General features: G+C 43.7%; 1 long non-coding RNA gene across 2 annotated transcripts; it reads left to right on the forward strand.

Moving 5' to 3' along the window:
* Positions 1-390: 390 nt before the first annotated feature.
* Positions 391-9,859, forward strand: LOC141743652 (uncharacterized). 2 transcript variants are annotated; one of them, XR_012587134.1, is made up of 3 exons: positions 391-854; positions 1,063-1,120; positions 8,841-9,203. It is a non-coding gene; the product is annotated as an uncharacterized LOC141743652 (long non-coding RNA). The 2 variants fall into 2 exon arrangements; XR_012587135.1 differs by lacking the exon at positions 391-854 and adding an exon at positions 9,309-9,859 and having other exon boundaries at positions 911-1,120; positions 8,841-9,018.
* Positions 9,860-15,583: the final 5,724 nt, after the last annotated feature.

The following is a 15,583-nucleotide window of genomic DNA, read 5'->3' on the forward strand; positions in this document are numbered from 1 at the left end:
GGTTGTTGGGGTTTTTTTTGTTTTGTTTTTACTTTTGTTGGTGTTACTTAAGCAAAAAGAAATTGTTGTTATTGAGGGCGAACGGGAGATTAAAAGATTAAATCAACCCACTACACAAGATTATCACCACAAAACGATTTATGATAACCGAATGGGGAAAAATAATTTTTTTTCTTAAACTTCATGATTATATATGTAGTGGAGAGTTAATATTTTTTAAAGTCTTTGCTCCTTCAGGCTAATGACTTAAGACTCCAATGCTTGTAACCACAGCTACAGCTATGATCAATTATTTAAAATGCCTTTCTTGTCTCCCCCCTCCCTCCCCTTTTTTTGGTAGAATTCTCTGTAGCGCTCACTCAGACCCTGCTGGTACGAATCAGTTTTCACAGGGAGGAGGTGGTTTACCCCTGGATGTGCTTGCCCATCTGCAGTTTTCCAGTCTAAATATTTTTTCTGCAATTCTCCTTTGGCACTTCTAGCAAACGTCTTATTTCCTTCTACGCTAAATGCATTTGTGGTGTTGCCAATTAGCCCATCAGTCCCTGTTCCACAAACTGTTACCCTGACCTGATGTCACTTGCTTATGAGGAAAATTTCCCTCTCTACCTGTTTAAACGACAACGCTTGTAGCAGCAGCCAATTTTCTGGATTAAAAAGAAGCCATTGCCAAGTACCGAGCTCCTAGAGACAGAATAAACCCCACAGTTTTAATTTTCCTAGGATTATAAAGCGAAAAAGGGAACTTGCTCTGAGAACCCTCAGTTCCAGGAGCCTGCTGCTGCTGCTGGGAAGGGTTGGCAGCAAGAATTTCAGGGGAAATAGATAAGGGAGAGTGCATCGCCTGCAGGCAGGTATGTGGGAAAAGGTGCGGACATGTGGGTGGACTAGCAACTTGTCAGAGCTCGGTGGAAGAAAGGGAGCGGTATTTCTATTACCATATGCAAGGATAATTGAATAAGAGAGTTCAGTATTGTGCAAGAAGTGAAATGAGAGGATGTAGGAATTGAATTTGCTGCATTCTCTGTTTCAAATTCAATCAGCAATTATCCCTTTATGTAGCCATAGAACCAAGAGAGAAAGTAGATGAGAAGATCATCCATCATCCGAATGAGGAAATGTAAGTTGTCTTTTTGTGGTGTGGCGGGCTTTTGTGTGTGTGTGTGTTTATTTTTATTTTTTTCAAGCTTTTCTACTCCTACATGGAGATCTATGGGTTAAAGAGAGCTACAGCTGGTACTCTAAAGGTAAGGAGCTAGCATGCTCTATATTATACAGAACATACAGCATCCTAAATGTTTACAGTGTATTCTTGACTGAGCAGCCTTGTGCTTTTTTTCCATTCTAATTGTCTGGGAAGCAACGCACAGGACCAGAACAACAGATTCCCTAATGTTAATAAAATAATGCCCAGAGTATGGAAAACGTTTGTTAATAGGATATGTAACATTTGTATTCAAGTTCCACGTCTAATTATATTTTAGAAGACTGAAAAACATTGACATTTACATCCCTTAGCGAGGAATACCCAGTTTGAAATTTTACCAGAAAAGCTAATGACCCTATTAACTCTAATTTGTTTACTCACCAGTCTGGAACAGTTTCTTCCACAGGTACCTCTTTGATGTTCAAAATTAAGCTTCCTAGAGGCTTGAGAAATTAAATGCTAAAGGAGGTCAATTATCGAACAGTTGCCTTAAAGATAAGGACTGCCCCTCCCACATTGTTTTAAAATGATTTTTTCTGATGAACACAAAAACACGATTGCTAAACACATGTCAGGCTCCCCCACAGGTTTGCTAGGACATAATAGGCAGTTCTAAGTTTGGCCTTTTTGGAGAGTGCCTAATGATATCAGGCAATATAAACACATGATTTTTTCTTAAAAAAAAAGAAATGAGATTTAATCTTTAATCAAAGTGCAAATGTAATTAATTATTATTTCATAGTCTGTATTTTTGAGTTTGGAATTTGCATAATATCTCAAATATGACCTCCAGCAGCTCTTGGTAAGCACGAAAAACTTGCTACGGCGAGTGTAATTTCTGTATTTATACAGAACCTACTTACTCATAGGCTTGCGTGTATTCTTTGTTCTACTTAGCATTGCCCATAACTACAGTACATACACTGTTTGTCCAATCTTAAAGATGTAATAACGTTCTTATTCGCAAGAAAACATGACATAGAAGGGCCTGTTTTCCAGGCACAGTACGAATACAAAACATAATTTAGTGATAGTCAGCTGAGCTTATTTTACAGTTATGACTCTAAAGCTCTGCAACAGTGCACCAAAAGGGATGGGAGCGTGGTTTCAAACCCTGTAGACAGCAGTAGTTTTTATATTCCGAAGACATTCCCTTGAATGAAGCACTGAATTCTTAACTCACAACTGAACATGAACGCAGAGGTTACCACTAATCACTCCTTGCTGGATACAAGAGGTGAAAGCTGGTGCCTCACACAAAGAGAGAACAACCATTCCCAGGCACAGGGCAGATGCTGAGCGATCCCAGCATGATCCTAGTCCATACCCGTACCAGCTGCACCTGGGGAGGCAATAATGAGCGCAACAGCCCTTGCCGAATGCCTCCCTGTAATGTGGAGCCGGTTCCTCGGTGAGGCATTAAGGATCTTGTAAAGTAGAAGCCTCCAATAAATTTCTGCTGGCATTCAGAATAAGGCCGCTCATCTAAAATACAGAGATATAGTATAAATCCACTTAAAAAACCCAACAAAACAAAATACCCCCACGACAAAAACCCCAAACAGATCCTTAGAAGACTTCAGAAGACAGCTATGCTTTCTCCAGCAAAAATTCTCTGTGTGTAAAGAGCCTCAAGAGGTGCCAGATGGCTGGTCCCACTTTTTATCGTTGTGAAAGAGCATCCAGAATGTTCGTCCTTAATTTGGTTCAGAGCTTTCTGGTGGATGGGAGGACTCAGTTCTTCCATCGTATTTTGATGAGAAGAATATTTATCATCTGACAATATCATGCGTTGGTGGGCATGGAGAATCATATCGCTTTCACTTTTCAGAAGAGTTATGAATCCAAATCCAGCTACAACTAGTGGGTGAATGACGTCCTTCTGAAAATGTTAAGTAAATTCTGGGAAATCAGGCATGAAACTGCACTGCAGATAAGGAAACATAAGGTTAAGGGATTCTGAGAAGCCCTTCAGCTCTCTGCAGCAGCTGGTGGTTGTGAGAAAGAAACCGGTTCTCTGTAATATCACAGTGCCACGAGGAATGATGGGGGTTGTATCTGTTCCATCCTAAAGGCTGCTGAAACTAGTGGGACAGGGGAGTGTTCTGTATTAGGTACTCTTTCTTATCCAAAAATCATTTGTGATAAAATACATAGTTGAAGGAAAAAAAGGGCAATATAAAATATTAATAACAAATGGGAGATCCCTAGGCAGTGTTTTTTGGATTTGAGAGGCAATGATTTTTCCCAAGACAATGGAATTTGGGATTGACTTCAAAATTTGTTTTCACATCCTACATACATTGGGACTGGAGTGAACTTTTGAATACCAAGATTTCACGGCCTATGAAAGCTGTTAGCCTTGTGAGAACAATGATAACCGGTTAAAGGTTTTCTTTCACTGTATGAATGGTACAGTGAAGAAACTACGTCCTTACTTTGTCTTCTTAATAAAGATAATACTTTTAGTTGGAACAGTTTTATGGCTCTCTAATACAGAGTTATCTCGCTTTTTATTCAGCTCCAAACGTACTTGTGTAATGACAATACAAACTAAAAAAAAAATAATAGTTGGCCTAATTCCACACCAAGTAGAAGATCAAGCACAGCAGCATGTTGGAATGTTGACAATAGAGCCAAAACATGAGGGTAATGTGAGGTGAACATCTACAGCATTTATTTGGAACTCAGTAAGAAGTCATTTTCATTCCAGATTGGGTACCTTCTGCTTCTTTAGAAAACCCTGAACTAGGAGAGCTTTGAAGTGCGACTATCAGAAGTACAAAATCTCTAGAAACTTCAATATGGTGTGTTTCCTACTGCTTAGATTTAGCTCAACAACATCTTTACATCTTGACGGTTCTGGAGCCATACTTTTATATGCCTACCTGTGTGGCAACCTGGAAAACGCCACAGCATAAAGTGTAAATGGGACAACAACCTGAAAGATGAACGCACAGAGAATTTGGCTTTGTTTTAAATTCTTTCTTTCAGCATGAAAGGAACAGCTTTGCAGCATTCCGTCTTGCGCTGGAAGTCTTATAACTAAATATATCCTACAACTAAATATGTCCTAAATTATTTATATAATATATTAATAGAGACTTACAAACTCCAGAATACAGACTTGTCTGTAATGTAATATTCAGAGAATATTATATTTTGCTGGAGAAGTAAAGAAAAACTGCCGTATTCCTTTGCAATTCTTTTAATCTTATAGTAATCAGATCAGGGACATTTCAAAATGCTACAGTTTCTACAATATCCACTTGGTTTCACAGAAGTGTGGCAATCGTCAACACTTCAGTTTGATGTCCCTAAGATCATAACTGTCCCTGCCCCCCACTCTTAAATGCACCAACATGTGTTTTACAACCTTGGTTATGTTTCATTGTTTTCTCTTCACTCCACTAAAAAAAATTACTCCACGTAAGTCATTCCATATGATTTCCTAACATATATGGTCTTCATAATATTTAGTAATTCCAAATGGAATTGAACGTGGCCAGGGATGTCAAAGACAACAAGAAGGGCTTCTATAAGTATACAGGTGACAAAAGGAAGCCTAAGTGTAACACACTGCTCAACATTAACGCAGCGCATGGAAGAGGCTGAGGTGTGGAATGGCTACCTTCGCTCCGTCCTTACAAACAAGAACGTCCTTCAGGAATCCCAGGTCCTAGAGACCAGTGGGAAAATCTGGAGCAAGGAAGATGTACCCTTGGTGGAAGAAGATCAGGTCAGGCAATACTTAAGCAAACCGGATGGGGGCCCTGATGGGATGCATCCATGAGCGCTGAGGGAGCTGGCAGATGTCATCGCGAGACCACTCACAATAATCTTTGATCAATCATGGAGATTAGGAGAAGTGCTGAAGACTGAAGGAAAGTAAATGTCCCTCCTATCTTCAAGAAGGGTAAGAAGGAGGACCCAGGGAACTACAGGTGAATTAGGTTCACCTCAATCCCTGAGGAGACGATTGAGCAGCTAATCCTGGAAACCACTTCCAGGCTCATGAATGACAAGGTTATCATCAGGATTAGTCAGCAAGGCTTCACCAAGGGGAAGTCATGCTTGACCAACTTGGTAACTCACTATGATGAAATGACTGGCCTGGTAGATGAGCAGAGAGCAGTGGATATTGTCTACCTAGACGTTAGTAAGGCTTTCAACACTTTCTGCCATAAGATCCACATAGAAAAGCTGTTGAAGCATAGAATAGGTTGCATTGGAAGGGACTTTTAAAGGCCATCTAGTCCAACCCCCTGCCATAAGCAGGGACATCTTCAACTAGATCAGGTTGCTCAGAGTCCCACCCAGGGATGGGGCATCTACCGCTTCTCTAGGCAACCAGTGCCAGTGTCTCACCACTCTCAGTGCAAAAAATTTCTTCCTTATATCTAGTCTAAATCTATCCTCTTTTAGTTTAAAACCATCATCCCTTGTCCTATCGCAACAGGCCCTGCTTAAAAGTCCATGTGCCTTAGCATAGCTTCTAGGAGGTTCTGTTCCATGACCTTCCCAGGCATAGAGGTGAGGCTGACAGGTTGGTAGTTCCCAGAGTCCTCCTTTCTACCCTTTTAAAAAATGGGTGCAATGTTTCCCTTTTTCCAGTCACCAGGGACTTCACCTGACTTGCATGACTTTTCAAATGTCACAGAAAGTGGCTTGTCAACTACACCAGCGAATTTCCTCAGTACTCTGGAATGCACCTCATCAGGTCCCATAGACCTGATGTACGTTCAGGTTCCTCAGGTGGTCACAAACCTGATCTTCTCTTAAAATGGGAGTGACTTTGCTTCCCCAGTCCCCGTGAAGTGCGAGCTGGATGAGCAGACAGTGAGGTGGCACTGCCGAGGCCACACTTGGAGTACTGTGTCCGGTTCCGGACTCCTTAGTACAAGAGAGACATGGATATACTGGACAGAATCCAAAGAAAGGACACAAAGATGGTTAAGGGACTGGAAGATTTCTCATACGAGGAAGGGCTGAGAGAAGAGAAGGCTCGGGGGGGGACCTCATCAATGTATATACACATCTGAAGCGAGAGTACAACGCTGGAGCCAGGCTCTTTCCAGTGGTGCTCAGTGACAGGGCAAGAGGCAATGGGCACAGACTGAAACATGGGACGCTCCGTCCGAACATAAGGAAACATTTTTTTACTGTGAGAGTGACTGACTACTGGAACAGGGTACCCAGAGAAGTTGTGGGGTCTCCATATTTGGAGTTATTTAAAAGCCAGCTGGACATAGTCCTGGGCAACCCACTCCAGGTAATCCCGCTTGAGCAGAGGTTTGGACAAGATGACCTCCAAAGGTCCCTTCCAACCTCAACCAGTCTGTGATTCTGTAAAATACAGGTGGAAGGACAAATATCCACTTAGATATTCCAGAACCAAAAATTAGCAAGTGTTCACAGTGAAGTGAGCATGTCTGTGTTTATCCCAATCTGGAAACTTCAATATCATAAACACGCGCCAGCCAGCCAGTCACGTTCGCGGAAAAAAATCCCCCCACAAGCCCAAACCTCATGTGTTCTGCATGCCTCATCATGGGAATTCACAGCTCTTCAAGCCTTTGCGGAAGACAGGCTTGCCTGCTTCTCTGGCCACTGGTTGCCCAGAGAGGTGGTAGATGCCCCATCCCTGGGTGGGGCTCTGAGCAATCTGATCTAGTTGAAGATTCAAGGGGAGTTGGACCAGATGGCCTTTAAAGGTCCCTTCCAACCCAACCTATTGTATGATTCAACAGGAAGAATACCTCTATAATGTATTTTTCTTTCTACAGTCCTCTGGAAGTGTAGAGAGGGATGACTCAGAACAAAGACGATAGTCCTCTTAATGGTGACAAGATTGGCAGCGATTTAGCTCCTCAAGGTAGATCACAGGGCTGGGGTGGCTCTTACTTTGGAGAAGGACCGAGCTGCTGGAGCTTTCCATGGGGGATATACAGAAACTATACTAACGTTACTAATGCTGGAGTGCATTACAGGATTCTCATGCGTTCATACGCCTGCACAATAGCCCTTCACGGGGATTTTTCTGCCCATCCCCAAGCTCTCAGAGATAGTCACGTAGCAATTTGGACTCAGCCCAAATAAGAGGTGTGTAGGAGAAAGTTGCAAGGTTCTTTACACAGTAATGGCTAGTTTTTCTGTTTTCCAGCATATAACAGCTAAATACTACTGTTCCTGCTTCGTACAGTATTTTCTTTCATAAATTTCCATTGCTCTCTCTATATTTGTGCATGTATTTGTGCATGGAACTAGATGATCTTTAAGGTCCCTTCCAACCCAAACCATTCTATGACTCTATGACACACACAAAGCCTCACATAAAATCTTCTGCCGAGATTCTCAACAGCTAAGGAGCAATAGAGGCGCCTCTGTCACAAACAGAGGAAGAACAGTTTTTATCTTAAATTGTCCCAGGTCTCAAATTTTGGTCAGACTCATATTCTGAGTGGTGGCACACGTGAATATTTCCAATTTTTGTTCGTCGAAAACAGGAGCTGACAATGAAAGCACCTCCTCGACAAAAATTATTGCACCGCTGCTCTTACACTTGAACAAGAAGAAAAAGATGCTGAGATCAAAAGAATAAAATAAAAGGTTAAAAGGAAATCAAACTTGAAAGAAGGGAAGAGAACAGTTAATTGGAGGGTCTGATTCAGATGTGTTCTCGCAGTGCTCGTTCCTAATTTACTATCTGCTCCTCATCTCTGCACAGCAGTCGAACAAGAATTCCACTGCCTCCTCATTTCCCCCCTGGCTGTGCCCCCTAGCTCAGACCCGCGCGCCGGTGTTCCAGCATTCCCCCTGCACCACCGCTTTTTTTCTCCGATATTGAGCTTTGGGACCTTTATACATCCACCATCATCCCTGTACTTCTAGGCCACCAGACCTGGGTGTCGGCACTGATGGCCTAAGGATTAGAATATTGTACAAGGCAGGTTTTTTGACTTCAGCTCTGTGAACTCAGTACTAGCACTAGGGAGACGCTTACAAAGGCATAAACAAAGGAGACAGATCTACACAAAGGCACTGTGAAATGGAGCGGGCGGGAGGAGAGCGGAAAGAACAAATCCAAGTATTTTAGACTTAAGAGAAGTGCCAGGTACCTTAAAGGTCTCAAAACAAATGACAAAATACACACAGGAAGAATTCCGCTTGTGAGTAATTTGTTAATGTATAAAATTTTAGAATAGCAGGAGATAAAGCTGTGTTTATAAGGAAAACTGTAACGCTGAGATTTGTTTCCCACAGACTGAATTAAAATCCGTATTATCGCTTTGTGGAATTACTCAGAATCAGCATCGTTTGCTTTCACCAATTTCAGGCTTTATAGATGCTGTATATTTACCTACAATAAGACTTCCCAGAACGTTTGCTTTGAAAGACGGCATGGCTGTGTTTTTTTTCAGATGTCTCTTTTCCTTAAATAAACAGATCAACAGGGGATGCATTCCCGTTTATCCCGTATCCTTCTATTTCTGCATGTTTCCAGTTGTGTGCTAAGCCCCTCCGTTCCGGAGACCCGTACGCAATTAAAGCAATACATTCTAAGCAACACGGAGTATACCGACAGACCGAATCAAAGATTAGATTGCTGATGCTGATTTAACTTTGTCTGCAGTTACTTCTTCCCTGGTTCTACTGCTGTCCTGCCCAGAGAGGGGTGGAGGTAATCTCCTTGACTGCCCTTGATGTCAAAGGTGCTTTATGACTCCCAACGAAGAATATGCTGGCTGCAAGTGACGTGAATAAGCGGCGGTTTGACCTTCCTGGTATCAGGTGGACCACGTGAAGACAGAGTAAGCGGCATGCCACATGGTGAAAATAGATTAGAAATGTTATAAAATCTGGGAGGGTGCATTATTTGTCATAATTCCGATTTCTCCCTGGGGGCCATTAGCAGGCGAACACTACCCGAGAATGTCACCTTTCCGAACTGGGTAGACACTACAGCATTGCAAAAAAAAAAAAAAAAAAAAAAGAAGGGTGTAGCAGATGAAGCGTTATGCACAAAGGTTGTGAAAAAACACAAATCGGGGACTTCATTAAACGGCAAAACAAACAAACGCCATTTCCGATTCTTTCGCAGCCTTTACCCCCCAGTCAACTTCCAAACACCTTGCGAAAGGCAAAATGCCCACTTCAGTCATGTCCGCCGCTGATCATTAATTGCTTCAGAAAAAGACAATATTTTATCCGTCCTCTTTGGAGTTCGAGTGCGAATGGCGAAGCAAAAGAGAGTGAAACTGAGTGAAACATGAAAAGCTTGATTTGTTAGGACCCCTGCTGCCTGAAAAGAGATCAAAGCTCAGGAGGAGGCTGTAAAACAGCCAACTGCACCGCACAGAAGCGTGGCCCGTGGCAGCTGCTCTGGGCAGGCTCTCCCAACACAGGTGTACCTCCAGGTCTGCTCTGCCAGCTCCATCACGGGAGCCCGGTACCTCTTCTCCCGCTTCATTATTTCAACGGCAGTCACCGAGGAGATGTGGGCTCCATCCATCACAATGCACAAATTCACAGTGCGCAGATTCAGCACAGGCCTAATTAAAGCTTTTCCTTTCATTTGTGGAGATAATTAGACTTTCATCTCACCAGGAAGCTTCAGAAAGATCTATTTCTTTCTTCAATAAAAGCTACATCAAACAAAAGCAGATTTTAATCGCCTTTTCTTTGGGGCATGAGTCAATAATGAAAGATGTCATGGGTAACAAAAATTGTGTGCAGGGGGAAAAAAGGAGGGAAAAAAGCCCAAGCTATGTTCTTTAATTAACATCATGTTTGCAAACACCATTAATTTCTCTCATTAAAATGATTTTTATCTACAACTGATTGTTGATAAAACAATCGATTTGAACATCTCATCTGTTTCAGCGCGATGCAGGAACCCATCTGCTGCGCTGTAAAGCAGGAATCACGCAGACTGTTAAGCAACATGTGAGAACAATAAAAAATGCATATGTGTGTGTCAGGGATTTGCGAGGCTCACTGCAGGGCAAGGGCCACCTTTTCTCAGAACATGTATAAAAAATGACTTGGTAGCAGGCCAAAGGACAAAATGTCACAAAGATCAGAAGTGCATAAATAACAAATGAATTAATACGTGCGGGAAGAAAGGGTTCCATCTGTGGTGGGCAGCACTGGTAAATAGGCTCAGAAAAATAAGGGGATTTCAGACATATTTAACGCCACATCATGAGCGGCTGTGATGTAACATTAGATGACAAACACGCTGAGCTCGCTGCCTTCGCCTTTTTCGTTAGCAGTAGCAGCATCAGAGCACGAGCTTCCTTTTCCGATTACCTTTCTCACTGGGGCAAGGGGAGAGTATTTTTGGCTTCAGGCCCGCCGCCCGTTATTTATTAATTTAACCACTTAACACAGTGCTTCTGTGCGGATTATGGATTGCCTGGATGGCGCATGGGGTATAGCTGACATCTGTGGGAACCGAAGTCTGGAAGTCTAAGGGGTGAATCATAGAGTCACAGAACCATAGAATGTGTTGGGTTGGAAGGGACCTCTAAAGGCCATCTAGTCCAACCCCCTGCAGTCAGCAGGGACATCTGCAACTAGATCAGGTTGCTCAGAGCCTCATCCAGCCTGGCCTTGAATGTCTCCAGGGATGGGGCCTCCACCCCCTCTCTGGGCAACCTGGGCCAGTGTCTCACCACCCTCAGTGTAAAGAACTTCTTCCTGATGTCTCATCTAAACCTGCCCTGCTCTAGTTTAAACCATTGCCCCTCGTCCTATCGCTACGTGCCCTCGCAAGCAGCCCCTCTCCGGCTTTCCTGCAGGCCCCCTTTAGGGACTGGAAGGGGCTCTAAGGTCTCCCTGGAGCCTTCTCTTCTCAGCTGAAAGCAATCCCAAAGAACTGTTGGGGTTATATCGCTAAGACGTTCAGAGAAGAGAGAGAGGGGGGGAGGCAGCTTGTTTAAGTCCCTTTTTAATGATGGCACTCGCTTTGCAGCAGGCTGGGAACTGCTTTTAATATTGGAATCAACGCGGGCAGTAAGGATGCACCGGGGCTGCGTGGCACCCTGTGTCATCCCGCTTAATGCCTGCCCCGCCAGGAGACAGGGGCCTGATTCATCAGAATCTGACCTGACCTTCCTCTTGATGGCAAAATAACATCAAACCAAAAGACCAAAGGATTAAATTTGCATTACCGAGCACTCTGCTGCTGTTGTGACCTGCCTGGGAAACTGAGGAAATGAAAAGATTTAACGGAAACTTTTTTTTTTTTTTTAAATAAAATCTACAAACGCCTTTAAATCTCACGATGTTGGGGCTTGATTCGTACTTTCTTTATGCCGTTAGTTCTGGCATATGGCAGTTGTTTGGGAAAGCAAAGTTTGTAGGAGCTTGACAGACATTTCTTCTTGATGCATTGAGCCAGTGAGATCCCTGGTGAGTATCCAGATCCGACAGAGCTGCACGTGGCTCTTCTTGTGACTGTAAGAGATGGAATTTTCTCCTGTTTGGGTTCCTCTTCCTCTAGCTCACTCAGCCCCTTAAAAATAAAACCTGCAAGCTTCGTCTGTGTATCCTACTTCCTTAAGCAGAAGATTTGATGCTAATCTGCTCCCTCCTCCCAATAACTGAGGACTGGTTTTATTTTGAATTAAGACAAAAAACATACGGGCATTGCTGGGTTTACCCATTCCGCGCCGATCTAGTAGTTCAATGTACTGAAAAATCTCACATAGCTCAAGCTAGAAAGCTTAACAGAGGATTTTCCCAATTCTTCTTGAAACTCTTAAAAAAAATATATTTTAAACTTGGTGATGTTTCAAGTAATTTTATCACCGTTTCCCAGTATCCTGGACCAAGATTTGCTTCTATTTATGTTTTTCTTACAATTTAACTCAATGGAAGTCTTATCTATTGCAAGTTAAGGAGCAGTGAGGGGAACACTCGAAGTAGTAAACATTGATTGAAGATTTTACTACAAAAAAGAAAAACGGTGACGTAGGAAAAAAAAGAAAAAAACCCCAAACTTCTGACTTAATTTTTTTTGGGTGATATTCTTGGCTGCAAGGGAAGAGAAGCTCTTTTTCTTCTTTTTCTTTGCCTTTAACGAGCATGTTGCATGCAGAAGGAATAATGACTCACGGCCAGAACTCCGAAAGATTCTACAGCACTGCATCCTTCCCTCTGTCAAAAAGCATTCACAACTAAAACTTTGCTTAAAATTAGTGACTTCAGAGAGTGCTTCTGAGCTCCCTGATCAGGGTATACACATACTTCTGATCCAGTATTTTTTTTATTGGAACACCACCCCCCGCCCCATCCCCAGGAAAGCTAGATTATGCAATATAAATATATTGGTTATACTTCTATACAGAGGATGCAGCTGATCTTGTGCATCCCCAGCAGCATGTCCAGCAGGGTGATGGAGCGGATTCTGCCCCTCTGCTCTGCTCTGGGGAGACCCCACCTCCAGTGCTGCGTCCAGCTATGGAGTCCTCAGCAACAAGAAGGACCTGGACATGTTGAAGCGGGTCCAGAGAAGGCCACAAAGATGCTGGGAGGGCTGGAGCCCCTCTGCTGTGAGGACAGGCTGAGAGAGTTGGGGGGGTTCAGCCTGGAGAAGAGAAGGCTCCGGGGAGAGCTTAGAGCCCCTTCCAGTACTTAAAGGGGGCCTACAAGAAAGCTGGAGAGGGACTTTTTACAAGGGTATGGAGTGATAGAACAAGGGGTAATGCCTTCAAACTGGAAGAGGGGAGATTTAGATGAGATCTGAGGCAGAAATTTTTCACTATAATGGTGGTGAGCCCCTGGCCCAGGTTGCCCAGAGAAGCTGTGGCTGCCCCATCCCTGGAGGGGTTCAAGGCCAGGCTGGACGGGACTTGGAGCAACCTGGGCTGGTGGGAGGTGTCCCTGCCCAGGGCAGGGGGGTGGAACAAGATGATCTTTAAGGTCCCTTCCAACCCAAACCATTCTATAATTCTTCAAAAGTGAAAAACCGCATGAATAGGTGAACCCAAACTGAGATCTTCGCTAACTATCTAGATGATACTACTGAGCTACAAATTGCTAACATCAAAGGGAAACCGTTAACCAGATACTAGGTTTGCTCATTAATTATACTTCAGATATTTCACTTGCTAGGTCCTTAGTTTGTGAAAGAGGACAGGGAGCCTGACGTAGCTGACCTGACAGAGGAGAAGGAGCAGAAGACAAATAGAAAAGACCATGGTGAGTTTTAAGGGCAAAACTGGCAATGTACTTCTGCACTGCTTGCCTTAAATGTGGGTATGCTGAACTCTCCCACTGCTCTCAGCTGCAGAGGAAGAGAGAGTTGCTACTGCTTCCAGTATTCTCAGTAAGTATAGAGCGATTTTTAGTTTCCAAAGAGCCTGTCACCCTGTCAGCGGTGCAGGGACTGTGTGGGCACGGAGCTGTTGCTAATGAACAGGGAGGCTGGAGGCGGACGGTATCCAAATGTTAAAAAAAAGAGTGGCAAGAAATGATAGAATGGGTGAAAAACTCATTTCCCCAACCCCTTCCCATCAAAACATTATCCTGCATCTCTGTGGCAAGGGGAAACCCATTTCTATTTAACAGATACATGAAATACCATACAGACAGCCCAGAGACTGGACTTTCAGATTCCTCTACCGAGACGAACGAGCTTTGCCAAGTGAAGTGAAATCCATCAGACAGCTACCACAAAATTAGGCCGGAGGCACTATGAATAGATTTGTAATTCATCAAGAAAACTCTCATAGTAGATACTATATTTAATAATAAGATTAATAAAGGCTTTTATTGCTTCCACTCAACTTCTATGGGAGAACTGGTGACACTGTCTTATGAATGGAGAGCTCTGGAGCAGTGCCGGGGATGGTAAAAACGATGGGTTTTTCAAAGAAGTTATAGGAATAACGATCACGTCATACAAACAAAAGCACCGCCTGAGGTTCTCAGTATCAATTTTGAACGCTTAGATTACCCAAAATGACAACTGCCAAGTGTCAGTATTTTTTATTCGGCTGCTCTATCATAGGCTTTCTGAGGAAAAGTTTTTAGGTGTGTTTCATACCTGATAGCTGTTACATTTCTAGTAAGTATGGTCTAAGTACAGTATTTTAACTCCCTGTGTTGACTGTTTCATCAATGAGTCTAATAAAACCAGTCAGTTTACCACAACCGACAAATCTTGCCTAATATACTTCTTTCCATAACAAGAGAGTTGAAGCAGTGCTGCTCAGGTAGAGGGAGGTAAGGACAGGTTCCCTTAAGCTGGGCGAGGGAACAGGAGATCTGTCTTATGGAGAAAATAACGTCTCTCCTTGTGGGCAGCCCTGCTGACAGTGGTGCTGCTTCTGAGGGGGCTTACGAGCATCACAAATATGAGCCAGCAGTGTGCCCAGGTGGCCAAGGCTGCCAACAGCATCCTGGCCTGTATCAGCAATAGTGTGGCCAGCAGGACTGGGGCAGTGATCCTCCCCCTGTACTGGGCACTGGTGAGGCCCCACCTCGAGGGCTGTGCCCAGTTTTGGGCCCCTCACCACAAAAAAAAGACACTGAGGTGCTGGAGCGTGTCCAGAGAAGGGCAACGGAGCTGGTGAGGGGTCTGGAGCACAAGTCTGGTGAGGAGTGGCTGAGGGAGCTGGGGGTGTCCAGCCTGGAGAAGAGGAGGCTGAGGGGAGACCTTCTCGCTCTCTACAGCTCCCTGAAAGGAGGGGGTAGCCAGGGGGAGGTCGGGCTCTTCTCCCAAGGAACAGGTGATAGGAGAAGAGGAAATGGCCTCAAGTTGTGCAAAGGGAAGTTTAGGATGGATATTAGGAAAAATTTCTTCACAGAAAGGATTGCCAAGCACTGGAACAGGCTGCCCAGGGCAGTGGTGGAGTTGCCATCCCTGGAGGGATTTAAAAGTTGTGTAGATGTGGTGCGGAGGGACATGGTTTAGTGATGGTTGGACTTGATGATCTGAAAGATCCCTTCCAACCTAGATGGTCCCATGATTCTATCAGTAATGGGATAGAATGCATTTCAGTCCACAAGGGTCTGGATGGGGCACTGCTCCTGTCTGGCCTGGGATCTCCCATCCTGTTCCTTGACTCGTGCAGTGAAGGAGCTCCCACACCTCTTCCTTCTTTCTCTCCCTACTTGTGACTGCTGTTATTCCTTCACTAAAGGTGTACAGCTGGGTTCATAAAATCTGAAGTAAAATTAGAGTTCATGTATACATTTGAATTCTTTCCATTTATATATATATACACACAGAGGAAACATGGAAATGGTAACGCATGTTTTGTTATTGACTTTTTCTGGAAGGAACTGGAACAAGTGACAATCTCTATTCATTAGATCAAACACAAATGTAAATATCTAGGACCATAAAAGGTATCAGTAGGTGAA

The sequence above is a fragment of the Larus michahellis genome, chromosome 5 (assembly GCF_964199755.1).
Source record: "Larus michahellis chromosome 5, bLarMic1.1, whole genome shotgun sequence".
Taxonomy (NCBI): Eukaryota; Metazoa; Chordata; class Aves; order Charadriiformes; family Laridae; genus Larus; species Larus michahellis.